Source organism: Kogia breviceps, chromosome 13 (assembly GCF_026419965.1).
Source record: "Kogia breviceps isolate mKogBre1 chromosome 13, mKogBre1 haplotype 1, whole genome shotgun sequence".
Classification (NCBI taxonomy): Eukaryota; Metazoa; Chordata; class Mammalia; order Artiodactyla; family Physeteridae; genus Kogia; species Kogia breviceps.
Window position 1 is genome coordinate 20487494 of NC_081322.1, and position 18688 is coordinate 20506181.

Consider the following 18688-nt stretch of genomic DNA (forward strand, 5'->3'; position numbering starts at 1 on the left):
AACCAGATTTCGATATTTAGTGTAATAACTATGAAATATCCCCCCCCCTTCATTTATCATAATCATCTTTCAACCTCCCTTACTTGCTTCCATATTCACTGAGAAATCACATCCAAGTTCCTACGACCCCTAGCAGCTCAGTTGACCTTGAACTGACGTGTGAATTTGGGTCCCGTTAAATCACTGTTCCCAAAGCTCAGGTCATCCTTTCTTTCACAAGGTGACTTTCCCAAACTAAAAGAGGACATTTTTATGTGGCAAACAGATTGCTTACACAAACTAGCTTCATGTGACTTTTAAAGAAAGCATATAAATTACACCATCATAAACCTTTCTCTTTGGGGGTTTGTAACTAGACTGTCATAAATATCAGGCTTGATCATCTTTGGTCCATAATCCAGATGTCACTGTCTTCCAGTGAGAACCACATGATTCTTAGGAAGGGTAGCAGCACCGCCTGCTGGTGTACTTTGCAGGCTGAGTTTTTACAAGGGGGAAATAGTGGGTATGAAGTCGTTTGAAATCCCTTGTAGTTAGAAGGAGAAATGAGGGTTTGAATGCACCATTCTTCATTTCCTCAGCAATGCACACTGCAGCACAGAAAGGTTCACATTTCTCCCATTATTATTTCTAGCATTTAATATAGCCAGTCACATTAGAACTAATGACACCTTGATGACATCGTTCCCCATTACTAATAGGGTGTGACAAAACTAAGGGGACTCAAATCTTTCCACTCTGTGTAATACTCCCACCCCTGGACAAGAGACCAGCACCACTGGCAATCTTTGAGGTGGTTCCTCGGGAACCACAGCAGGACAAAGACAGCCCACTTGAGATGAGAGGCTCTGATTCTGTGCCACTCAGCTTACTACTCCAGAGACCAAGTAAGAGCTTGAGTCTGCAGGAAGAAATCCCTGAAGAAATTTATCGATTATAAATCCTGATCTGAAAGTAGCTCAAACACCTCGACCATTTACTACCAAAGGAATCCCTATGGATCCAGAAAACCAGGAGACACTTTGGGGGGCTGGTGTGTATAGCCTTGTATCGATGCAGTCATTCATTACTCAACAAAAATATAACTGTGTTCAACAAATATTTAGTGAGCATTGATAATGTCCTGGCACTCCGGCGACATCAAGGATACAATGGTAAACAAAAAAATAAATAAAACCTGCCCTTAATGGAGCTTGTTGTCCAGGGGGAAAAAATAGGAAACATGCAAATAATCCCCAGAATGAACATATTACAAACCATGGCAAAGGACACAGAGGAAAGGCACGTGGTGCCAGGGGGCATATAAAGTCTAGGGGATTGGACACAGTTTCTCTGAGGAAGTGACATTAGAACTGAGACCAGAGGAAGAACAGGAGTTACTGGAGGTTGGGGGTAAGCATTCCAGGCAGAGCAATGAGAGCCTGTGAAAAGCAACTAACTGCCAGGCAGAGAGGGTCAAGCCAATGGATGTGAACCTGCTGTGGGTGTCCACACTTTTATGACAGTGTTTCTAGAAAACTGACTCCAAAAAAAAAAATTGCAAAAGCCAATAAATATTTCCCAGCAATTGACCAAATTCCTGCAGCAAATTGAGTCATCAGATTCTGTCTCGGGAAATGAGAGAACAGCGGCCAAGCTTTCTGGCAATCTTTGAGGTGGTCCCTCAGGAACCACAGCAGGACAAGGACAGCCCACTTGAGATGACAGTGGGCGTTCCTCCAGTTCTCAAGTCTACCTGCAGGGAGCTCTGGGTCCCACTGAGCTCTCGGCTTTGTTTCTGCAAACCTATAGCATCTTGCCCCAGGTCCCCAGGGCCAGAGGTTTCCCTTGCACGAATAATATACTCAGGATCTCTCAACTTCCCAGACCCCAGGCATTCTTCCTGTACTTCACAGTGACTCCACACTAAAAAGTCCAGGAATTTCAGCCTAGTCTTCTTTGACAATGCCTCGGAAAGATGATCTGCAACATCATTTTATTTATATCTGTTATTTTAACACTCATTTAGAACTTACTCTGCGCCCGGTGAGTGCAAAGTGCTTCACAAATAGTAATTCATTCAATCCTCATGGCAATCCTATGAGGTAGTTACTAACGTTATCTGCATGTTACAAATGGAGAAACTGAAGCACCCAGAGGATAAACTTTCCTAGAGGGGTGGGATAGGGAGGGTGGGAGGGAGGGAGACGCAAGAGGGAAGAGATATGGGGACATATGTATATGTATAACTGATTCACTTTGTTGTAAAGCAGAAACTAACACACCATTGTAAAGCAATTATATTCCAATAAAGATGTTAAAAAAAAAAAGAAAGAAACTTTCCTAAAGTCACTCAGTCAGTAGGTGGCAGAGCCACAATTTGGCTTCTGGAAACCAAGCTCAAAACCATCACTCCAGGCAGCCTTCTCTTAGCAAATTTTAAGAGTCTTTCATCCACCAGCCCTTTTTTATCTAGGTGTAAAGTCTATGTCTCAGAAGGATAGACTCCATCAAGTCTACCTCCTAAATCTGTCTCAAGTCCTTCTTGCCTCCCTCCCGTTGGTTTTTGCACCAGCCCAGTTCTATCCTCTTCGGTGACCATCACAGCATCCAGCATCCCAGGTGCTCTCTGGGCTCCAGGTCTTCTTCCCTTCTCATCCACACCCCACACTGTTCACAGCACTCTAGAAACAGATATTTGCTCTGTGTATAACCTTCACTGTGCCATCATCTCACCACTGCCTACAGATGGACGTTCACCCTCTCGCATCGGGTCCTCCACAAGTTGGTCTCAGCCTATTTCTGCCATTCCATTTCCCAAATCTCCACCCCACTCTCATCTCCCGCTCACACGTGCTCCTCCAGCATCACTGGCCCACTGCCTTCCTCCAGGGACCCATGCTCTGTCACACTTCCATGCTCTCCATGTGCAGGGCCTCCTACTGGAAACGCCTTCCCATCCTCCTCTTGGAGGCTCAGGTAACAACTCCCTCGCCAGGTCTCCCCTGACGCCCTGCATGCCCCCTCTCCATCCCCCACAGGATCTTCCTTTTCTTTGCGGTGCCTCTAAACATTGTGCATAAAGCGCTGGTGCCAGGCTGGGAAATAGAGAGAGGAGAATGAGGCACTTAACGCAGGGGCACATTGCAGGGGGTGCCAAAACATTCAGTAATCAGATCAGTGATCAAAACCAATAATATTTTTACTGTGGGAAAATACACACAATATAAAGTTTACTGTTTGAACCGTCTTAAGTGTAGAATTCAGTGGCATTAAGTATATTCACAATGTTGGGCAAACGTCACCACTATCCATTTCCGGAATTATTCATCTTCCCTCCAGAGCCTCCTTACCCATTAAACAGTAACTCTCCATTTCCCCTCACTCCAGCCCCTGGTGAGAACTACTCTACTTTCTGTCTCTAAGAATCCGTCTAGTCTAGGTACCGCCTATAAGTGGAATCATGCAGTACTTTATGACTGGCTTATTTCACCTAATAAAATGAAGATAAATAATACTTAAAGATGATGCTTTTAATAATCAAAATTGATGCAAACAACTCAAGATGAACAAAGCTTCAAAATTTTAGATAAAAATAGGATCAGTATCACTGATTTTTGCTCTTGCTTCAGGCTCCAATATGGCTCAGAGCTGATGCTGTCTTTACTGAAAATTTTAATATTTTGTTCATCACCTATTATTTCGATTTTTTTTAATGTTGTGCTAAAGTTTCATTTGTCTTGATTACTGATTTTCTTTGGTGCTCCCTTACCTGTTGCACTCAAGGCAAGTACCTCACATGTCTTATCCTAGGTCCAGCTCTGCTGGTGCCAAACTACGTCTTCATACCACCCCAAAAGAGCGTACAACCAGGGTAAGAAATAATATGCTTGTCTGCAAACTCAGCTTCAGGACAAGTCCTCCTGCAGTCATCACCCCTCAATGAGACTGTTACATCAAGCCCCTCTTATACTCCAGACCCACACTGCACAAACCCTGGCTTACACATCCTGCTGCACTGTGGTTATTTGCCTTCTGTCTATCTGTCTTTCTAGTCTGTGAGCTCTTTGAGGCCAGAGATGGAGTCTTTTTCATCTTTGTACCTACACTGCCTTATACAGAATTGGGTTCATAGAAGACATTTAACAACTGTTTGTTGAATGAAAGCCCTTCAGCTCCTTTTCCCACCATTAGTGAGTATTTCAAGGTAGCTCAATGAGACTTTGCCTTTATCTAGTTTAGCTCCAATAATGCATATAGGATTATCATATATTATAATAATATATAATTTTGAGATTAGCCCCATAATCCATATAGATCTGTATTAAAAGGCTGGTGTTCTAGAAAGTCCTAACCTTGGCACTCCTCGGAAACGGATATTTCAGGGTTACTTGGTCTCCAGCTTGTTCTTGGACCTCTAGACCAGGGACCACGCACTCTCCCTTCCCCACACTGCCTTCACCCACTCACCATCCCCTTGGTCAGCTATAGCACAGGAGAGGGGCAAGCCTTGAGGATTGTTGGAGCAATACCTAGTTCTGTTTCTCTAAGGCACTGATTCCGCCTCTGTCTCTGCTTGACCAGAGTCCTGTCTACATGCTAGCCTGGGTCTCTTGGCTGTCTCCCTCCTGGCTTACAGAACTGGCTGAGCCTCCAGTAGGTATGCCTGACCCACTGTGTGGTTTCCTGCTCTTACTTCCTGTCTTGTGGCCATAGTTCTGACATTGGCTTGAAGTCTCCAACCACAGCCTATGGCCAGCGTCCCTGGGTTTCAACTCCTAGCATTGTGATTTACAGACTTCTCACATTTGAATTTAGCTTGGACCCTATCACCTCAATGGAGATATTGCTTCTCACTTGATGCCAATAGAAAATGGGGGTTCCAAATTCTTAAGTGCCTAGAATTGTTCATCTGGCTCTATATCTAGAGCAAAACCAAACAACCCAACATCCAAAATCTCAGCTCCTGAATTTATCATCCACTTCAGAGTCAAACATCCCTACCCTAATGAAGTTCATTTCACCAATAACTAGAGTTTTGCTTGGATCGATTTTTCTATAACTGTTGGATCACTTAACTTTATAACTAGAAAATATCTTCCTCTGCTTCAGGAGGCCCACTGGTTTTTAAAGTTCCTCCTTCTCTCCTGCCTCTATAGGCTTCAGTAAGTTTGCCCAATTAAAACCAACTGACAGGAGAGGTGTGATAAGCAAGGTACCCAGGAACAAAGAGATGGCGAACAATTGTCTTGTAACTGCTGTATCATCTTTCACAATATTTAAAAATAAAGTCTGAGCTGAAACCAATCTGAGGTGCTCTTTCCAATTTGATGGATGCCAATATTAACTAAAAAACACAGACCAAAACTGGAAGAAAAAAGAAAATGGAAGAGTTCAGGAAAGATGTAACGTCCAAATTCATGCTGAGACTATGGGAGAACAGCCAATTCATGAATTTTAGTTGGGAAATAAATGTCCTTAAGCATGCAGAAAAGTATAAAGGTAAAAATACTGTGGTTCCTTCACGGCATAATTCAGGCACTTGAAGGTAAATGTATTTCATGGCATTAATCCAGATCTCTTTCTTTATTTAGAGGGTGATTATAATCATTAAAGCTAACTTTCATTTGTACCTTATGGAATTAGTTAGGATTTTAGTACACCCATCTTAGATAACTTGGATAAATATGCAATGAAAAAATTACTATGATGTTATTATTTTTACATATACATACTGTATTAGTTTGCTAGGGCTGATGTACCAAAGTGCCACAGACTGGGTGGCTTGAACAACAGAAAGTTATTGTCTTGCAGTTTTTGAGGCTACAAGACGAAGATCAAGGTACTGGCAAGGTTGGCTCCTTCTGAAGGCTGTGAGGGAGGGATCTGCTCCAGGTCCTTCTCCTTGGCTTGTAGATGGCCTTCTCTTTATGTCTCTCAATGACATATGCTTGTCTGTCTCTGTGTTCAAATTTCCCCTTTTTCTGAGGATGCCAGTCATTTTGGATTAGGGCCACCCAAGACCTCGTTTTCACTGAATTATGTCTATTAAGACCTTATCTCCAAATAAGGTCACATTATGAGGTACCATGGTTTGGGATTCAACATAACTTTTTTGGGGGGTGGGGACACAATTCAACACATAACATATACCATGTTCATGTCTTTATACCTTAATTCACTTCAGAAAGGATTTAAGATAACCATACGTGTATGTTAACATGAAAAGTAAATTTAGAAAATATATTGACTTACAAGACAAATTCCAGCTTTTCCCACACTCATGGACCTTCCAGAAGAGATCATTCCCATGGCGGTGAGTGCCAACCCTGTGGAGAACAAAGAAGCAGAGCAACTTCCTTTGTTTCTTCTGGATCATGGTTTTCTGATGTTATGGTGAATTTTATGTCATGGACAGCCATGGAAAAGTTTTAACACAGATATTTTACTCTCAAACTTATTACATTATAGGATTTAAATGTTATGTCTTGTCATGGTTGAAAGAGCAATCTACCCCACCTTCACCACAGCTGATATTCATTTCTAACCCCATTCTCATTTCACCTGGTCGGAACTGGCTACATCATTTGCAAGGTCCAGTGCAAAATGAAAATATGGGGTCCTTTGTTCAAAACTTATTAAGAATTTTAAGACAGTGACATCAGTGCATTAAATTAAATGTAGGGCCCTGCTAAGCATATTGGCCCTGTGCAACCACACACCTTGTGTGCCTGTGAAGCCAGCCCTGGATGTGTTTATTGGAAGAGATCATACCAATTATACATTTTGCAATGGTGAAAATATTGTTAAATTATTTATGTTGAAGAAAAGTTTTAGTGGAGGGAGCAGGGCACAAGTGACAGACCTCCTCAGTGACCTATGAAAAAAGGAGACTGTACTGTTCGTCAAGGTTCCACAAACAGTTTGGGGGGTTAGGGGGTAGACTAGATCTCAGAGGCTCAGCCCAGGTCTACCTCTTGCTCATTTCACTGTTGGAGGCAAGTCAGGCAACAATCGCATGAGGCTTTACTCTGAGCTTCTCCAGGCCTTCTTTCTTCCAACTCCACCACCTTGGAGTTCTTTGCCTCTAGTCACAAGGAACAGAAAGAGAGTAGAGAAAGCCCATCCTCTCTTAATTGCCTCAAACCACAAGTGTCATATCATCTTTGCTCATGTTGTTTTCGACCAGAATTCAATCCAATATTCCCAGCCTAACCTCATGGAGCTTGAGAAATACCGTTTTCTTATATGCCCTCCAAAATGGCAAGGAAGTGTCATGAACATCTAACTTGACTCTGTCACAGAAACTATCAGTTTCCATGGAAATATGAAAGTAAAATAAATCCATCAAGTACATATTAATAAGTGTTAACTAAGCACATAAGATTGTGTTAGTCTTTGAGAAGACATTAGAGAAAATATTTGAGTACCTTCCCTCAAAAAGCTTAACATTTCATTGTGGAGATAAGACACACAAACATGAAAAAGATCAATATCCAAGGAAGGGCCTATATCATTGTAGGCTAAGGGATTGGGACAATTCCTTGCAGGAAATTATTTGAGAAGAGTGTGGAAATAAATGAAGACCACCCAAATGAAAACAAGCAAATGCTTTTTTTTTTAATTTTTTTTATTGAAGTACAGTTGATTTACAGTGTTATGCTAATTTCTGCTCTACAAAAAAGTGATTCAGTTATACATATATAAATATTCTTTTTTGTATATTCTTTTCTATTATGGTTTATCACAGGATATTGAATATAGTTCCCCATGTTATACAGTCGGACCTTGTTGTTATCCATTCTATATATACCAGTTTGCATCTGCTAATCCCCAAACTCCCACTCCACCCCTTCCCCACCTCCCCCTCCCCTTTGGCAACCACAAGTCTGCTCTCTATGTCCGTGAGTCCATTTCTGTTTCATAGATAAGTTCATTTGTGTTATATTTTAGATTCCACATATAAGTGATATCATAAGGTATTTGTCTTTCTCTGTCTGACTTAGTATCATCATCTCTAGTTCCATCCATGTTGCTGCGAATGGCATTTTTTCGGTTTTCTTTATGGCTGAGTAATATCCCATTGTATATATGTACCACATCTTCTTTATCCATTCCTCTGTCGATGGACATCTTTTCTATGTGAACTACCACTTATTTTTACTTTTTTATTCAGAGCTTGCTATAGCAAGAGAGACAGCCACCATCATGTGCATTTGGCAGGGACTCAAAAGCAGGCAGAGGAGCAGTAAACTTTCACAGTAGAAAAAAAAGAAGACTTCAGATAAGCCCTGATTGGAGGCTACTGACCTGGGGAAGCTGTGGGTGAGATAAGTGAAAGTGGGGCACCCTGTATGATTGGTTGCTTAGGGTGCATATTTGACTTTCTCCAGTTGCTCCTAGGTTGAAAGTGTAGGGAAAATTAGGGGTTTTACGATGGCTTGGCTGTTTGGGCCCGTGGGTCACAGGGGTTTGGGCTTCCTGGACTGGTTGCTGGAGATGGTGGTCTGCCTGCCTACAAGACTGAGCTGTGGATAGTAGGTTGGTTTCCTGGGCTGGTTGCTACAGATGGTGGGTCAGAGTTCTATTTTGATATATCATCTGGCTATTGTCTGTATATTCAGCCTCTCATGAACTTTGGAAATCTCAACCACAGGATTGGAATATGTGTACTGTGGAGCACAGGTCCAGTTTCAGAAAGCTTCAGGCGGGTGTTTATCTGGTTCTAGTTTATCCCCATCAGGAGGGTGGCCACGTGTGTCCCAGAAGAAAGATCACAAACTGGTTTGTGATCCAGTTCCACCCCTGATGAGCTCTGTAACTCAGGAAAGTTACAGAGCTGAGTCTACTGGTCTGGGTCTAGTTTCTTTCTAGAGAGAAAGCACACTTGATAAGGTTTTGCACGACTGAAAAGAAATTACGAGATAAAGTGACTGAGAAGGTACCTACCAGGCACTTGTAGGATCTCATGAATCCTTAGTTCCTCTCCCTTGCCTGCCCCTTTGTTCATAAGCCACCGTGAGTTCCAGTTCTGAGGACTTTCTGGGTGAGGAGGGGGCAGGAACGGTCTTACCAGATCTAATCCAATCTTCAGGCCAGCTCTAAGCAGTCTGTGACTCACGGTGACCCTGGGCTACTGAACACTAACTGTTCCCTTCTCCAGGGCTGATCTTCTCCTAAATCTGCAACTCCGGATCAGACCCGCCCTCTGCAGGCCAGAGAACATGGTGAATACTTGCCCAGTGTTTTAGCAAATTGTTTCCAGTCAGTCAATTTCATTTGAGGAAAGAAAGAAGTCGTTAGAGAAGGTGGCCAGAGAACAAAGGAAGTCACCCGTTCTTCCACAGCCAACAGCCCTGGAACGATTCTCCCTAGATCACCAGCCCTGGACGCACAGCCAAGCTCACAGGGCCCCCGCCAAGGTCCAAAGTCACACACCATGCAGTTCTGTACACTCACCCTTGAGTTCTCGGATTAATAAGGAGATTATTACGGCATCTGCTCCCTGCCACCCACTGCTCTGACTCGGAAATCTGCTTTCCTAACTTCCCCTGGAGCAGGGAGCCATGGTCCCTCACAAGAGGCTCTCGGGTAGCCACACACGCTCCCAAGGCTGCTCCCCAGGTGCCGTGCTCCCTGCACTTCTGAGCTAGGAGACTCAAGGGCAATCTTCCCCTTCTCTATGACACACTCCTTTCTCTCGTTCTCAGCCACCAAACTGCCTGGCAGCGCTAGTGACCATGATGAGCACTCTGCAAAGAGAGAAGCAAGGTGACCCCTCCCCCCAACCCAGCAGCCCCCAGGCCCTGAGACCCACTTCAACACTGTGGCTGTGTTTTTCCAGTTGGAATCAGGATAAGGCCTCTTTGTACAGTTGTGCAGATTGCACCCTGGCATGAGGCTGTATCCACCAAGAGGACATTAGATTTCTTTGCCTAATCTGCAGAGCTATGAATGTCAAGTTATATGTATTCTACATTCTAAAGTAATACAGCCAAGAGAATTCGACCTATGTTGAAGGTGTTCCACGATGGTAAGTTCCTATCTCCACTAGTCATGCCAACATACTTCTGCATCAATCTATATATCAACTCAGAATCCAGCGGCCTCTCTGCTCAATATTACGTAACAACCTAAACGGGAAAAGAATTTGGAAAAGGATAGGTACATGTATATGTATAAATGAATCACTTTGCTGTACACCTGAAACTCTCACAACATTGTTAATCAATTATACTCCAATGTAAAATAAAAAGTTAAACAAACAAACAAAAAAGAATCCAGGGGCTTCCCTGGTGGTGCAGTGGTTGGGAGTCCGCCTGCCGATGCAGGGGACATGGGTTCGTGCCCCGGTCTGGGGAGATCCCACATGCCACGGAGCGGCTGGGCCCGTGAGCCATGGCCGCTGAGCCTGCACGTCCGGAGCCTGTGCTCAGCAACGGGAGAGGCCACAGCAGTGAGAAGCCCTCGTACCGCACAAAAAAAAAAAAAAAAAAAAAGAATCCAGTGGCCTCATGCAATGTAGATGGAAGGCAGGACTTAAAGTCAGCTGGATGAACCTTCATTCATTCATTCAACACCATTTATTGAGCACCTCCTCCTTGCCAAGAATAGGACTAAGCACTGTACGGATGCAACAGTGAATAAAGTAGACAAAAAGCCCAGCCTTTGTGGTGTTTACATACTGTTGAAGGTAGACAGACAATAAATAAAATTAACAAGTGAAACATACGGTATGTTAGAGGGTAGAAACTGTTGTGGATAAAGTAAAACTGGGAAAGGCGATTGAGTGTCCTGGAGGAGAGGGCATCTGTATATAGGTGGTCAGGCAGGAAGAGAGCAGGCCATGCAGATGAATGGGGGAAGAGCATTCTGGGCATTAGGAACAGCAAGGACAAAGGCACTAAGGCAGGAGAACACTGGGCTCATTTGGGAGACAGCCAGGAGGCCACTGTGCCCAAAGCAGAATGAAGAAGGGTTAACAAAAGTAGAAGATGCAGTTTAACCATGCGACTGTAAATCGACATGTAGCCTTTTTAACTATTTAGTTTCCTCCTTTGTTAAAAGGGACCAGAGAGGGCTTCCCTGGTGGCACAGTGGTTGAGAGTCTGCCTGCCGGTGCAGGGAATGCAGGTTCGTGGCCCGGTCCGGGAAGATCCCACGAGCCGCAGAGCAGCTGGGCCCGTGAGCCATGGCCACTGAGCCTGCGCGTCTGGAGCCTGTGCTCCGCAGCGGGAGAGGCCACAGCGGTGAGAAGCCTGTGTACCGCAAAAAAAAAAAAAAAAAAAAAAAAGAATCCAGTGGCCTCATGCAATGTAGATGGAAGGCAAGAGCCAACAGTAAAAATTGTGAGGTATTGTGTAAACGGAGACAGCAACCCCGTCCTCCCTCCCTTCCTGCTGCCATTTTCATTCTTCTTTCTCTGTGTCCCTATCCAGCCATGGGTACCACACAAAATGGAAGTGTATCATCCCAAATTCTCCCAGAATGAGCTCTGGATGCCACCACCCATATCTTGACTCTGTGGTACGTGGAGGTCTCTCACACCCAGTGCCTGGACAGTTTTATAGAAGAAAGGAAGGAAGTACCCACCAGACACACTTAGCCACCCACCAGCTACTACAAGGAGTCACTCATCTCCGCCCAGTGCCTAGAACAGAGAAGAGGCTCAATAAATGCCAAGTGAATTGGATTAAACTGAAACTGAGTTTACGGCACACGTGAGAAGACAGAATAACAAAAGTATTCACAAAACAGAGGCCAAGAACTAAGGAAGGTCTCTACAGACACTCATAATTAGGATGAAATTTGTAGCTAAAACTATAAAATCTTGGTCTATCAGACAAAACCTGATTGCCCTTGTCCAGCATTTCAAGCTACACCTTCAAGCCAGATGGCTCCCAATTGCATCTGCTCTCGTACTGAGGACACATCTCTGCTGAGGTTGAATAGACTTACAAGGGAACTGGGAAATCATTGAAATGGAGAAAATCCCAGAAGATCAAGGCTTCCGGTCACATTGCTCTATGGAGCCAATGCATGTTTATTGGCTTTACCCCACAGGAAGGCTGGTTCCAGCATTTGATGCTCAGATGAGCCACTTCCCCACTCATGGTGGAGCAATGGCTGAACTAGACCAGTCGTCAGCCTAGAGGGCTAGGGCAACGGCCAGCGGTATTCCAAGCTAAACTCAACAAGGGAGAGTGAAGAGTAAAACCTCGAGGCAACCAAATACAAACACCAGGTCAAGAGGCGGAATTAGAATGGGAGGGTGTAAGGAGCCAGGAGATCAAATCTGGCAAAGAGAAGACCAAAGCAAGAGAAGCTGCCTCCAAGCAAAGAGAGGTCCAAGCAGTCACCTGGAAGAGTTCTGGGGCATAAAAGGAGTGGGGGGGGGGTCGGTCATCCTGGCTCAAAGGGCAAGAGGTAGGTTCCACACCAACTTAGGAAACAGGCATCCTTCAAGCCTTCCTCTCTGCTCGTGCAGTGATACCCAGTGAGCTGAGAGAGCTGAGCTCTCTCCTTTCCCTCCACCACATTTACCCATGCCTATATTTCCATTTTTATCAAATAATAATAATATTAATCCCTTAAGAAGTCCTTTACATTTGCATGGGACTTCATATTTTACATCTATTTGACATGCATAGCTACACTATGAGGTCAGCCCAGCAGGCAAGCAGTATCCCCATTATACAGACGTGAAAACAGATATCAGGCACCCTGGTCAGCAGGTGGGGTTGTGACTGGAGTCTGGATCTCCCGGGCGCATCTAACTCCACGTGGGGTTGGGGCTTAGAACTCCTGGACAACGTCATGCTTAACATGCTAACAGAAACGAAACAGTAACGTCATCTCTCGTGTAGCAGCATTCTGACCGTGCACTTGTTAGATGCTGGATTATGCTAACAGAGCGTTGACCTCTGATCAGGAGCCAAAGTGCCAGTATATCTGTACTGACTGAGGACACATCCCCACTTTCCACCCACCCTCCATCCGCATCAAATAGACAACAAAGGGGACATTTCATTTTAGAGAGAGGATCTGAATCTTTGTAGTAAGGCCTGAGTGAAAAGCTTTCTGGCCTCCTATGAAAGCAGGCTACAAGTGTTCCAACCAAAGGACGAAAACTTTTCTCCCCAAAGTCACATGAGCTTAGAAAAAGAAGGTTATGCTTCCTTTCACTGAAGAGAAAAACATATGAAAAAAAGAAATATAAGCATAAGCATTCATGCTCCATAAAAGCCGGTCGCCACCATCACCACCAAAACACACCTTCTAATTCAAGTAGTGCTTTGGGTGCTTTCTCTCCATCCACGTTGCTTTATTGCTCATTAGATTTGATTTTGCGTCCACTAAGGTTGGAATTGGGGAGGAAACAGTGTGATTTTCCCCAAGGTCTAGCCCCCCTCAAAGATGGCACGTTCATTTAGCTCAGTCTTGGAGGGTAAAATCACTTAAACACATTTCTGTGGTTTCATCTGAAACATGGGTTCTTCCACCTGCCTTTTCCCAAGTCTGTTTTGAAGGAAATCCAAACACTGTCCTTAAACACTGCATGGCCCCGAAAAGGATGGTTGGTAGAACCAGCAAATTCTTGACTTGAGGAAGGCCCGTAGAGAACGCTGTACCATTTCTAAGAACATGGTTCTGGACTGCTACCAGATCCCTCCAGAGAGTGGTTTTTACAAGCACCTTGAATGTATATGTTTAACACAAAGTATTTGGTTCTTGATAAAATACTGGCACATTTAGATTTCCATGGCACGTTTTTGCCTTTATAAGGATTTTATTAACTTTTTCTCTGATATGAGTTCCGAGAACCTCTGGGCTAGTGGAGCTGGCATGGGAAGGCGACACGCTAGATGTCCAAAGTTAAGAGCTATTGAAAATTTTTATTTACTTTCTTCTGCTTGAGTGTACTTTGTGCTATTAAAGTTCTGTCTGGCAGCAGAAAAGGGTAGAAATGTGGCCACTTAAGAAAAGCAATTTGGCCATTTGTGACAACAGCTGCCTGATACTGCATTTTATTTAATTGGAAAAGGATGCAGGAAGTCTGTGGCGCATTAAAGAAACTCAGAGTTTGGAGATCATAGGAATTTTCTTCTAATAAAATTACCATTATTCAGTAATTTATTGAGTGTCAACAACATACTAGACACTTCTTAAATTTTTTGAAATGGACTGATTAAGAAAAAAAATCATTTAAACTCTTTTGGAAGGGCTTTCCACGGACCTTGCAGAGCATATGTTCACCTGACAGGGTACACTGTCATTAAGACCATCCCCCCATAGCTGTGGAGTCAAAGCCAAGACCCTAAACAGGCACGTTAAGGCTCTGCCTCCACCTTCTGGCCCTGCCTGGCTCCAAACTCTTTTCCACCATTTGGTCTTCCAAGCCCCCCAGGGCTCAGCACCCTCTCACTTCCCCATCCTGGCACCCGCTCTTCTGTTTGGCACGTCCTTTCCAAGCAGTCTGCCTTGTGAACTTCTTATCCCTTAAAACACAAGCATCAGATCCAGCAATTCCTCTTCTGGGTATATACCCAAAAGAACTGAAAGTGGGAACTCTAAGAGTTACATGCATACCCATATTCGTAGCAGCATTACTCACCACAACCAAAATGTGGATGCATCCCACGTATGCATCAACAGTTGCCTGCATAGAGAAAATGTGGTGTGTACACACAGTGGAATATTATGGAGCCTTAAAAAGGAAGGAAATTCTGACACATGCTACAAAATGGATAAACCTTGAGGACATTCTGCTAAGTGAAATAAGCCAATCACAAAAAGACAAATATTGTATGATTCCACTTATGTAAGGTACATAGAGTAGTCAAATCATAGAGACAGAAAGTACAGTGGTGGTTGCCAGGGGCTGAGAGGAGGGGGGAAGAGAGATTTATTGTTTAATCGATATAGAGTTTCAGCCTTGCAAGATGAAAGTTCTGTGGATGGATGGTGGTGATGGCAGCACAAAAATGATAATGGACTTGGTGCCACTGTACATTTTTTTATAGTTATGGTGGTAAGTTTTACGTGTGTTTTACCACAAATTTTTAAATTTAAAAGTTGGAAAATTAAAAATAATTTTAAAATGTTTAAATCTCAAGTATCAACATCTCTTGGAAAACCTTTCCCATCTCCCAACACCAATAGAATTAGTCCTTCCTTCCTCTGAGCTCCTGCTACACCTAGCACCTAATTTAAATTATTTGTCTCACAAATACTATATGATATCACTTATATGTGGAATCTAAAATACGACACAAATGACCTTATCTACGAAACAGAAACAGATTCACAGACATAGAGAACAGACTTGTGGTTTCCAAGGGGGAGGGGGTGCGTGGGAGGGATGGAGTGGGAGTTTGGGGTTAGCAGATGTAAGCTATTATATATAGGATGGATAAACAACAAGGTCCCACTGTATAGCACAGGGAACTATATTCAACATCCTGTGATAAACCATAATGGAAAAGAATATAAAAAAGAATGTATGCATATTTATAACTGAATCATTTTGCTGTACAGCAGAACTTAACACAGCACTGTAAATCAACTATATTTCAATTTTTAAAAACTTAAAAATAAAATAAAAAATATTTTTTTTAATTAAAAGTAAAGAATTTGTCTCAGTGCTGTTCTCCCCTCCCTTCCAACTGGGAACTCCTTCAAAGTCAAAACTCTGTCTTTTTCATCTTTATCTTCTGTGATTGTCACCAGTACAGTTAAATAATACAAATATCTCCTTCCTGACACCTGGTAGGATGGCACTTCTCTATCATGAATTTCTTTGGCCAATGAATCAATGTGCATTAGCCATGGGCTCTTTCCCCTCTGCCAGAGAGTAGCCACTCTATCACCACAAGTCCCCAAGTAAAGACTAGATGACTCCGAGTGACCCCCAACGGACATGCAGAGAGAGCAAGAAATAAACCATGTTGTTTAGGCCACCAAGATTTTAGAATGCTTTGTCACCACAGCTTGGCCTAACCGCTCATGACTGATAAATCCCTAAGGCTTAGCATAATCCTTATGATATGGCCATTACTTGAAAAAATGTCTTTTAAATAAATGAGTAATTGCATTAATAATGTAATGAATAATATCCCTTTAAGATAAAGTCAAATATAGAGAGTTTTAAAGTATTTTTAATTCATTTAAACTTAGTTTGCAAAGTGAGGGGACCACACTAGCAATCAAGAGAAAAAATGTAATAACGAATCTGCAATTCTTTCTCCAGCCCCTTATATCATTATTTATTAATTATAACAATAACAGCTACCATGTATTGAGTTCTGGTAGCTGTTAGAGATTGTGTTATGAGTTTCACGTCATGTATTTTATTGAATAATTGCAACTATTTTACAAATTGCAAGACTGAGAACTAGAAAAGTTAGCTAACTTTCTCAAGACCACAGAGCTGGGAATTAGCAGAGCCAGGATTTAAATCAGATCTATCACTTTTTTTCCAAAGCCCAGGAAAGTTCCTCTTTAGGCCTACAGATGAGAGAAACAAGTAAAATCAGCAAGGAGAAAACATCACTCATCCATCTGGTTGGCAAAAATGTTAAAAAGTGATATCATCCAGTGCTGGCGAGATTGTCAGAAACAGACCTTCTTACATTGTGGATCAGAGTGTGAAATGCGATCATGTTTTTGGAAAGTAAATTGGAAATATCTGTTAAAATACACATACTGTGTTGCCCAGGAATCCCACTTTGGGGAATCTTATGCTACAAAAAATATGCACAGATGTTGTACAAGAATATTTTTAGTGTCAAAAACCTGGAGGAGGAACTAAGGGTCCATTCATAAGGAAATGACTGAATAAAGTTCAATAAGTGCATGTGATGGGATATTACCTAACTATTGAACAGAACAAATGAGATTCATAGCTTTGTTGCCCAGAAAGACATCCTTGATATATGACTGAGTGAAAGCAAGTGTCACAAAATGTTTACAGTGTAATTCATTTTTGTGAAAACAAGCCAAATGAGATCAACAGTAAGAACAACACGTGTGTATCTATGTTCATATGGGATGTGTAAGGATAGTCACCAGCTGTTGATTAGTTAGTCACTCTGAGGGGATGAGAAAGGAGAGTACAAGATAATACTTGTCATTTTTTTCTTTATGCAGATTGAGCATGTTTCACTTGTGTTTGAGATCGAAAAATATTAATCTAGACTTTCTTAAGATATGGATAGCATTGATTTTTTTTTTAGATCTCAAAAATAAGTGAAACACCCTCAGTCTGCATAAAGAAAAAGTGAAAATATGTTAGGTCATCCCTTTCTACTCCTTTCCTCAGGACCACTGATGCTGGGTGACTAGCCCAGTTCCTCTCCTCACCTTCACGCTGAGTCCCCAGTATCAGACCAGCTCTCTGATGATGAGATTCACCTCCCAGTCAGTACAACTCGACCCAGTACCCAGTCTCCTCCACTTGCCTCAATCCCTTGAAACTAGACCTTGCTCCCTTTTACTCTGGGTCTCCCAGATGAGGCCCTCAGGCCACTGACTGATACCTCCCATCCCAGGGATAGTACAACTCTGGCTCCCAACAGACCAGTCTAAGAACAATCAAAGGCACTGCAGCATTCTGGTGAAATTATTGTACTTTGTTTTTAAAGATGAAGCATTAGGTGCTGGAGAGGGTGTGGAGGGAAGGGAATGTACACTGTTGGTGGGAATGTAAATTGGTTCAGCCACTATGGAGAATAGTATGGAGGTTCCTTAAAAACTGAAAAATAGAACTACCATATGATCAAGTAATTTCAATCCTGGGCATATATCTGGAAAAGACAAAAACTCTAATTCTAAAAGATACCTGCAGCCCAATGTTTATAGCAGCACTATTTACAATAGCCAAGACATGGAAGCAACCTAAATGTCGATCAACAGAGGAATGGATTAAGAAGATGTGGTACATATATACAATGGAATATTACTCAGCCATAAAAAAGAATGAAATAATGCCATTTGCAGCTACATGGATTATCTTAATAAGTGAAGTAAGTCAGAAAAAGACAAATATCACGTGATATCACTTATATGTGGAATTTAGAAAATGATACAAATGAACTTATTTACAAACAGACTCACAGACATAGAAAACCAACTTATGGCTGCCAAAAGGGAAAGGGGGCAGGCGGGATAAATTAGGAGTATGGGATTAGGAGATACATACTACTATATATAAAATAGGTAAACAACAAGGATTTACTGTATAGCACAGGGAACTAGATTCAATATCTTATAATAACTTATAATGGAAAAGAATCTGAAAAAGAATATATTTGTGTATGTGTATATACATATATATATATATATAAACTGAATTGCTTTGCTGTACACCTGAAACTAACACAATATTCACAATATTGTTAATTAACAACAGTTCAATTTTAAAATTAATTATTTTTTTAAAAAGATGAAGCATTAAGGATCATTCCAACCTTTCAGTGGCTGGAAGTAAGGCAGGTAACAAATACATAAGTATCCTCTTAAAAGGCCAATGTTCCTGATTTATAAGGAAGTCAAGAACCCATCCACTAGAATTAGAAGTAATCTGATTAACCACATCATAAAAGATCAACTGCACAGGGAATGAATTTTGTTTGGAAGGTGGAGGGTGTGGTTGGGTGGTGAAGACCGTAATGATTTTAGAGCATAGGGTCCTTTCTGGAGCAGGGCAGGG